This window comes from Cucumis melo, chromosome 11 (genome assembly GCF_025177605.1).
Source record: "Cucumis melo cultivar AY chromosome 11, USDA_Cmelo_AY_1.0, whole genome shotgun sequence".
NCBI classification, from domain to species: Eukaryota; Viridiplantae; Streptophyta; class Magnoliopsida; order Cucurbitales; family Cucurbitaceae; genus Cucumis; species Cucumis melo.
This window is the reverse complement of record NC_066867.1, coordinates 15,248,136-15,258,340: the sequence shown is the minus strand read 5'-3', so window position 1 is coordinate 15,258,340 and position 10,205 is coordinate 15,248,136.

The window sequence follows — 10,205 nt, the reverse complement described above, 5'->3', positions numbered from 1 at the left end:
CGATACGAGATTTTTTATTTATTTATTTATTTATTTGTAAGAAGATCCAATATAAAATATATTTTCCAATCATGAGTTTATGTCTTATTCACACAGTTTGAGTTTGTATTATTTTGCATTTTGGCACAATGAAAATGAGTTTTTTCTTTTCTTAGAAGACAAATTCTATGTAGTATTGTCCTCTTCTTCTTCTTCTTCTTCTTCTTTTTGGCAATTAAAAATTTTCGTATAATCATAATGGAGATTTCATTCATCTTGTGAATTATAGGCTTCAAACGAAAAAGAAAATGTTAAAATATCATGGAAGATAAAAAAAAATACAAAAATATTTACAGTCTTGTGTAATAAAATCAAAAAGCCCATGATATTTTTAAAAATTTCAAGTTTGCCCTTGAATAATGTTGACCATTTTTTCACTTCTTTTTCTTCTTCTTTACAATTTATTCATCTCCTCTTCATATTCTTAATTTCTTCATACTATTACTTCTTATTCATTTTACAATATTATGGTTATTTGTGTAAATATTTACCAATTTCTTCGTTTCCTCTTCAGAACTCCTTTCTTCTTCTTCATTTCTCATCTTCTATTCTTTTTCTGTTTGGTAGAAGATCAGGTCGTTTAGACTAGGTACAAAGGTACAAGGTCATTTAGACTTGCTACGAGATTGTTTAGACTAAGGTAGAATGGTACCAGATTATTTAAACTTGGTACAAGGGTACAAAATCGTTTAAACTTGTTATGAGATCATTTAGACTTACTATGGGATCGGTTAAACTTACTACAAGATTGTTTAGATCAGGTAGAAGGGTAAAGGTCCTTTAGACTTGGTACAAAGGTACAAGGTCGTTTAGACTTGGTACAAGGGTACGAGATCGTTTAGACTTGCTAAGGGGTCGTTGCTAAGGGGGATAGTTGCTAAAGGTTTGTTGCTAAGAGACTGTTGCTAAAAAGTCGTTCCTAAGAGATCATTTAGACTAGATAGGAGATCCCTTAGGCCAGGTACGAGATCATTTTTTCACGCGTGTGTGACTGATTAATTACGTGGATATTTTTGTTATTTCACTTAGTGGGCTTGTGGGCTTTTTTCTTTTCAAAAATTGTTCTATACGATGTAAATATTTTCGCGCTTTCGTTTTATTTTTGAAAAAAATCCTAAGATTAAATATTGTTACTTTTCATATTACAACTCAAAATTATCATTTTTGAAAAAAGAATTTGAAACCTATAATTTAAGCAAGAAGCCAACAATATTTTGACCAATATGAGATTACTAAGCTCATATATATTCAACTTTTTTTTTTCCATTCGATATTATATGAGTTGATGAATATATAGATCCTAGTATATAATTTAGTGATAAATGCATCAATCACAATTTTAAAGTGATATTGGATCCTTATTATATTTGTACTTTTTGAATTCACAATAAAAAATAATAAATAAATTCGATATTCAAACTTCTAATCTTACGTTACTTTAAGACTAATAAACATAAACTAATTATTTTACCTATGGGATGAGTTACTAATTATTATGCTTTTTACTACTACTGCTACTCTTACTACTATTCCAAACTTACGAGGAGTGGAGTTGGACTATTTTAGCCCACTTCATGTTTGGGGCCCAGATTATAGAAATTAAACCTTAGTTTTAAGGTTTTCGGAATCCCTTATTTTTCTCTTACTACTTCACTTAATCCTTCTCACTTCGGCCCCTCTCACTCTTTCAAACATACTGGTATAATCCTTCCCTCCTTCTCATAATACTTCTCCCTTCTCCCTTATTCTCTCTATTGACGTCTCTCTGTTCGCATCCCTTTCTAAATCTCATCTCTTTGTTCCCGTCTACGTTTCCATTTTTCTCTCCGAATCCCAGATCTTTATCATTAGTTTTGTTGAATGCTTCATTTCCATCCCTTGCCTTTGATTCCCTTCTCCTTATCCCATTACAAGAAATTTCAGATATTCCGACGTCGATTTAGACCGTCGGAAGAAAAGACGTCGAGAGATACCATATCTCCCAACGCAATAAAAGGCACGTCTGACGATTACGTATCTCTCGACGCATAACTAATGTGTCGGGAGTCAAAGGCGAACTCCCGATGCATTAACAAAGGCATTGGGCAATAGTGTGGAACTCCCAACGTCTTTAGTGATGGAAAAGCAACAAGAGACATGCTGCAGCGAAAGGAAAAAGATCATGCTTTACTCTATATGCATCTAAACAATTTAGAAGGCAACATGCACATGCTATGCAATGGACCTAAATGAAGAGCCTAAAAGGTAAACGATGAACATACCATTTATTATTCTGAACTTCAACTTTTATCCTTTTTTTCCTTCTCGACCTGAAAATCACAGACAAGGACAACCACCAAGTTGACCTACTATGCTCAAGACCAAAAAACAGAGTTGTGGGACTAGGTTTTTTGAAGTAAAACTTTTAAAGAGAGAAAAGGTAGTTTATCGTTTAGGTGCTTTTTTAGAAGAACATCCTCTTTTCTCATTCTGTAATGAGAAATGTTTTATATGAAATCTTCATGCAAATTACATGCAAATTATTTCATATATGTTCAACACCTCATCAATCCATTAATTCTTAATGGAATTAGTGGCTTCAAATTCACAATAATTTGCCACATTTCCCATTAACCGTTAATTAATAGAATAATTAGTCAAAGGGGCATTTTGGTCATTTGACCAATTAAGTCAAAGTCAAACTTTGACTTTTCATAGTCAAAAGTCAACTTTTTGACTTTTTACTATTTTTCCCATCTTGACTAATTCTATTCTCCCAAGTATGAATTCCCATTCATTTTCTTAAAATTCAAATCATATTTGAATATAAACCCAGTTGAAATTTTGTTTCTCAAAGTTTAAAAATCAACAAGTTAACTTTTACAACTTTGGCCATTTCAAAACTTTTCAACCTTTTAAATACGAATCTATATTCATATTTATTTAAATCATATTTAAACACAAAGCTTAAAGTTTATTTCTACCGACTTATATCTTATATATTTGTTGATTTCTCTCTCTTATCTTAATTCGAACAATTCGAGTTACTTCAACATTTTGTTCTTAGTTGAATCCATATGAGCTAGTAGGGGAACCTAATGGACCTATAGATCATGGGCTCCAAAGATTCAAGATTAACTGACTAAACTCTTTTAGACCAAGCTTAATCAACACTAGTTAACTAAATAGTCATTCCATTAAAGACTCTTAGTTACACTCCCCTCACTATAGATATATTTTTGTCCACCTGATATAACCATGATGAGTAAGTTGATCATTCACAGGTTGTTCATAATCTTGGCTAGGTGAGAATACCGTTTTACCCCCGAGATTACATCTTGTTCCTTAAAACCCACTGATCCACTATTGAACAATTGGTTTAAAGTCCAACCTATAAACCTTAATCCTTCTCGGGCCAATGAGAAGGTGGGGCCCCTTATTCAAGACTTGGATTCAATCCTTAAGGGGAACAACCTATCTACTATCCCAGAAATGGGGTAGGAGTGAATTTCGTCTTGCACCCTATGTCCCTAGCTATCCACTCGGTCTTATCCCTAAAATGGGAGGCTGCCCACACCTATGCAGATCTAAGAATACTACCGAATGAACAGAAGTTCATAGTTACCTCAAGATTAAGATCAAGTTACCTAGTTCATCATAAATGAAATAGTCAGTTTATAGTTTACGGTGTTATAACAAAAAGTGACTATTTCATGGTTCCAGTCTTATGCAAACCATTTACATATGATGCCCCCACTCTCATGTCTCTACATGAACGATTCAGGATTACATCCTTTGTACTAACTACGGAGCGGGCCGCATCCATAGTGTTTATCCAGAATAAGGCGCCCAACCTTATTCATACCCTATAGACTATTTGGGCTATTAACTTGAACTTAATCCATGTTTATGTCTCAACATAAAGTTCAAGTGTTTTTTACAAACTCAATAAAATAGCCTCCGGACCTAAATTTATTGGTTTTAAGATTATAGCATTCAATAACAAAATTTATTGAATCAAATAACAAAGTATGAGTTTTAGGACACAAATTCCAACATTTAGTAATGCATCGGGAGTACTCTTATAACTCACGATGCATGCAATGAGTCGTTGACAGAAAGACGCTTATCGTGGTTCGTCAGGAGCTCTCATTTAAAAGCCCTCTTTACCGATCTGTAAACTACAGATCTAAAAGAGAAAAGGAGACGAAGAGACGCGATGAGAGAAGAGAGACCGCCGCCTGTGCCACCGCTGTCCATTCGACCGCATATGCGACCTTCAACCGTCTGTTACGCCTCCGCCCCGATCCTCTTCTGTCGCCTTCTTCCGGTAATAACCATAGTTTTTTCTCTCTTTATTTTGGTTTAACTTAAGAAATAAAATTAGATTTGCTTCTTGTAATTAGTTGGTTGATGGTATATGTGTTTGATGATTCTTGTAACGCGAGTATGACATATTTAGCTAGATTTTTAATTTTTTTCCTAAAATCACTTTGTTCATTAAAAACTCCCCAAAAATTACTTTGTTTTGAAATTTTTTTGATGAATTGTTGATTCTAGAAGTAGCCCTAAAAACCCCTTTGTTGAAGTTGGTGAATCTCCCTAAGTTATTTTACTCATGGCAATTTCATAGGAGTTGAGGTTAGAATAAGTTTTTATGATTATTGCTAAAGAAAAATGTCATTGAGGATGAAAACTTTGGAAATTGTTAACTCGATTTGGAAACTCAAAATCTAAATTGTTGTGGAAGCTCAAAATATGAAAAAATTAACCATAAAAAGGATGGAAAAAGTGGCTCTTGGTTTACACTCTTATAAATCACGTTTTAACAATGTGTTGAAGAAGAATTAACTTGGGAATCAATATGGGTGAACTTAAGTTTTACTGTTACACTTACAAAATGAAGAATTCCATTATGTAATTTAAAGCTTGATGTGAACAATGAGTTTACTAGTTCTTGTTGTAAACTTATGCTTTCTGACATGGAAAAAACTAAATTAATCACTTGTCCTTTGTGTTGTCGATACTTCAATGAAAGACTTTAGAAACTGAATTAATCCTTCATTCTACTTATTGGTTTTGATGTAGTATTTAGGCTTGAAATCGGTGTTTTTGAAAGTGCTTAGAGTTCCACACTAAAGTAGAATAGTCATTGAGTTCTTTTACGTGTGAGGTCTAAATTCTTTTTCTAGGAAAATTGAAGTTAGAGAACAACTCTATAAGGTTTATATGAGATGTTTAGAAGTTAACTAAAACTTTATATTTATATGTGTTAAAGATCAAGAGATCTGTAGTTTAGATCCTCTCAACTCCACTTTTGCTAACTTTCAATAATCAAACCTATTTATCTTTCAATAAGCAAACCTATTTATCTTTCAATAATCAAACCTATTTATCTTTTAGGTCTTTAACGATGAACAAGGATTGGATCAAACTTAGAAATAAATTGTCGATTGAGTATAGAGAGAAAGTTTCCCAATTTTTAGAGGTTGCAAAGTTTCTATACTCAACTGACAATTTATTTCAAAGTTTGATCCAATCCTAGAAGAGAGAGTGTGTATCTATTAATTAAAAATATATTAATTAGAATAAAATAAAATAAATATATATTTAAACTATATTATATCTAATATAATATAAACTTTATACTATATCATATATAATATAATCAATAGTTTAGATCTCTGAGATGACTTATAGTTCTAATATAAATCGAATCCTTATGAATTTTAACCTATAGTTTATTTATGAATCTTATTCATATTATTATTATTAGTTGAATCATATTCAAATATTAACTTCTCTCATCAAAACTTTATATTATAATGTACTAAATAAATTATATTAATTGCATCATATACAACTTATTCCCTTTAATCAATTTGAACAATTCAAATTTAAACCAAAATAAACTTGATTCTTATTTATCCTTATTGAGCTAATAAGAGGACCTTATGGACCTACGTATTGAAGCTCTAATGATATGAGATTAATTAAAAACTCTTTAATTAAATTAATCTCCATTCATAACTATTAGTCATTTCACTAAAGACTAACAGTTACACTCTTCTTATATAGATATATTTTTGTGTCCATTAGGTATAACCAATCAATAGTACAATGACCCTTTATAAATTGCTCGTAAGTATAACTAGGCCAAAAATTACCGATTTACCCCTGTAGTTACATCTAACTCATTAAGTACCACTGATTTCTCTAATGAACAAGTTATAGTCCCACTATAATTGAACTCCTCTCGTGCTAAGAGAGGGTGTGACACCACATTGTTCAAGTTCTAGTATCAGCTCTTGAGAGAGCAATTTCTCTACTTACTCTATCTTTAGAAAATGAGTGAATTTCTTCTTGTGTCCTTGTGTTCCTCTAGCTCCCCAATCAGACAAATCCCCAAAATGGTAAGCATATTGAGTCAGCGACATAAGCCACTCTCACTCATGCAAATCAAAGGACCGCCTTCATAGGCAGGTACACACAACTCACTCAGGATTCTGGTGAGCAAGTCACATGTGGTCATACTGGTGAAATGTAGTCTCAACTAGTAATAGTGTTAATATATAAGATAGACTATTCATTTCATGGTTCGATCTTATACAAACTCTTTATATAGAATACTTCACTCTAATGTCTCGACATAAATGATTAGGTCAAATCATTTATAGTACTTTAGAACAATTGTAACAACTACAAAGCAGGCCATCTTCATAGTGTCACTAGAATAAGGTATCCAACCTTATCCATCTACTACAAAGCATTTAGGTCATCACTTAAATATGATTAACTTGTATGTCTCCACATACATGTTTAGGTTACACTAGATAACCTTAGATGTTAGTTCATTGGTTTTGTAGGTTAATGCAATTAAATGTCAAATAAAATAAAATATTTTATTTTATTAGATAAATAAAATGTTTGTATAATACAACTACAAACTACAAAACCACGAGATTTAGGGCATCAACTCTAACAAATTTGGAGTCTCCTGTTTTAACTTCATTGGTTGTGCGTGTTTATCCCCCACATCCATTGGCCAAAATCTTAAATTCCACAACAAATTTTGAAACTCCGTCCAATTTCAGTGGTTTCTCGATCCTCTTCCCCTTAAAACTAGTCTAGGGCTTCTCCCTCAAGGCAGATAACAAATCGCATCTAACTTATCTTTTTTAGTTAGAAGATTCACGATGAAATATCTCTCCCCACGATGTATCCATCTGTCACCACTTTCACTTTCCTTTCCCTTAAAAATTAGGATCTCTAGTTTCCTTAAGCACATGTTAACAGAGGCACGTCTCAATTATTTAGATTGGAGAAACTTAGCTTCTAACGTCTTATGACGCTCGATTGCCTCAATAAATCGATATTCCATTTTCAACGCTTTCGCTGATATCTCATCCATCTTTCCTTCTATTTTAGTCACCCTTGATTTCATCTTACCAACCGTTCTAAAATCAACTGTTCGAGTACGAAAATGGCTCAACAGAAAGGGGAAAGGGTTTGAGAGGTTACCAATCTCTCTCAATTCTCAGTAAGAGGACCCAAATTCAAAATATCAACTAAAAGATACACTCCCTCTATCACATAAACTAATATTCGATATTTAATATGTATATGGACGAAATAGTTTACAAAAGACTTCCTCAGACACAATATTTATGTGTGTGTTAATTTGGGCAGTTTTAAATTATTAGTATTATTTGGTATTTATCATTATTAACAAGCGTTGGAAATTGGAAATGATTATATTCCATTAGAAAAAAAAAAGAGAATTCAATTTGATTTCTTCTGCTCCAAATAAATTATAATTTTTCTTTGGGAGTGCACCACTTGTTGAGAGTGTCATACAGTAGTCATTAAACCGTGTAACTTCTAGGACAAAGTTTGTAATATTTAAATAAATTAAAAACTACCTAAAACAACAACTTAAAGTCCGATAATCATTTTACATATTATTTCCCACGTATTTATGTTCTTTTTTTTCAGTTAAATATCAACCAATCTTTTTGGAAATTGTTTTATTTTTATGTTTAGATAAGAATTGTATTGTCAACTTAGGATTAATGAAAATAAAAAAAAATAAAAAAAAAAACAACACTAAAATTCTTTGGAGGTCTTTAATAAAATCTCTCGTATAATTGACACACTCAATTTTTCTATAAAAAATACTCATAATTAATTGGTCACACATGCTTGAAAAACGATTTTATACTCGATCTAGACGGTCTTATACCCTTGTACCCAATCTAAATGATCTTGTATCTAATTTGAACAATCTTGTACAAAATTTAAACGATCTATAACTAATAAAAGTCTATCTTTGTCTATTTGAAATAAACAACTGATCATTTAAATATTGGTACACAATCGTTTGGATCTTGTACCAATGTTGTTTATATATTATACCAAATAAGAAGAGAGATGAAGAAGAAGGAAGAAATTCTAGAAAATGAAATGAAGAAATCGAGAACGAGAAAAAATTGGAATACGAAGAAGGGAAAGTAATAATATGAAAAGGAGAAAAATAAATCGCAAAAAATAAGAAGAAGAAGTGAAGTATCCAAAATCAACAAAAAGACAAATTTGAAATTTATAAAATTTAAAAAAAAGATGGAAGCTTTATGAACTTTTGTTACATTTATGTAAGCTGATGGATAAAAATATATTTACATAGTATTTTTTCATGAAAATAAATACTATTATTTAAATAATTTTAATATAAAATTTGAAAGATTAAATAAGAGTTATTAAGATTTAAGAGTACAAAATTAAAAATATAAATGTTACACAATGAAAAACAAAAAAGATTTTAATCCATAAAAATTATCACTATTATTATTATTATATATATATATATATATATATAATGGATGAGAACTTAGAGTAGAATTATTTTAGCTTTCAAAAACTATCAAATTGAAATTAAAATAAAAAAATGGATCATTAAAGTTGATAAAAACCAACTAAATCGACCAAAATTAGCCACGGAGTACACTCCATACAACCCATCTAAACAAAGAATATATATATATATATATTAGTAAATACACCTATACATAAGAAAAATGATATTGTAAAATGATTATTAATTAACTTTTTTTTAAGAAAAAAAAGGTTGGGGTATTGGGTACAACTTTTCTTGCCTTCTCTCTTTTGAGAGATACCTTTAGACAACTAATGAATAATGTCTTTTGCTTTTTTTAAAAATAAAAAAAAAAATTAATATTGTAATTTCATTTACAATAAATGAGGCATGTAGTAAGTAGAAGTACAGTGTATTATGCAAATAAATGCATTTTTAAAATAAAAGCTCATCAACTCAAATTTCCTTTACATCAAATTTGCTAATTCTAATAGATAAGATCTCCACAACTTCCCTTTATTATTCTTTTTCTTCTTTTTACTTTTTTTTACCTTATATACCTTTTTTTTTTTATTATTATTATTATCGCTCCTCACCTTAAAATATATATTTTAAAAAATAAAATAATATTAAATGAGCTAAAAAAGTCTTCAAACTTAACAAAAAAAAAATAATTGTTTCTGACGGCAAAATTATTAAAATATTTTCAAATATAATAAAATGTTACTATTTATTTGTGATAAACCTTAATAAATATACTGATAAATACTAATAAATATATATTAGTGATAGATGATAATGATCTATTAGCGTCAAATATCAATGATCATGTATATGTTTATCATCTTAGAGTAAAAAAGAACTTATAAATAAATTAATAAAATGAAAATTAAAAAAAAAAAAAATCATCCATTTAAGTCTCAATTCCACTTTTTTTATAAAAAAAATTAAATAAACTTATTCCTTTCTGATTATTTTCTTACTTACTCAACTCCTAGTTAAAAGTACATTTTTGGGAATAAATCAAGTAAAAGAGGCTTAAATGAAAATTATCCATAGACATTTCATTATTATTTGTTTCTAATTTAAAAAAAAAAAAAAAAAAAAAAACATTCACACAAATTGTCAATTAATTTATGACTATTTGTTGTCTTCCTCCCCAAATTTATCACTATCTTTCCGTTGAGGAAATTTTTTTTGTATTTATCTCATAGTCCTCGCCTTACCTACCACCGTATTTATAAATTTATTAACTTATTGTATTATTTCTCAAAAAAGAAAAAAAGAAAATGAACTTGTTGCATTTTATAATTAC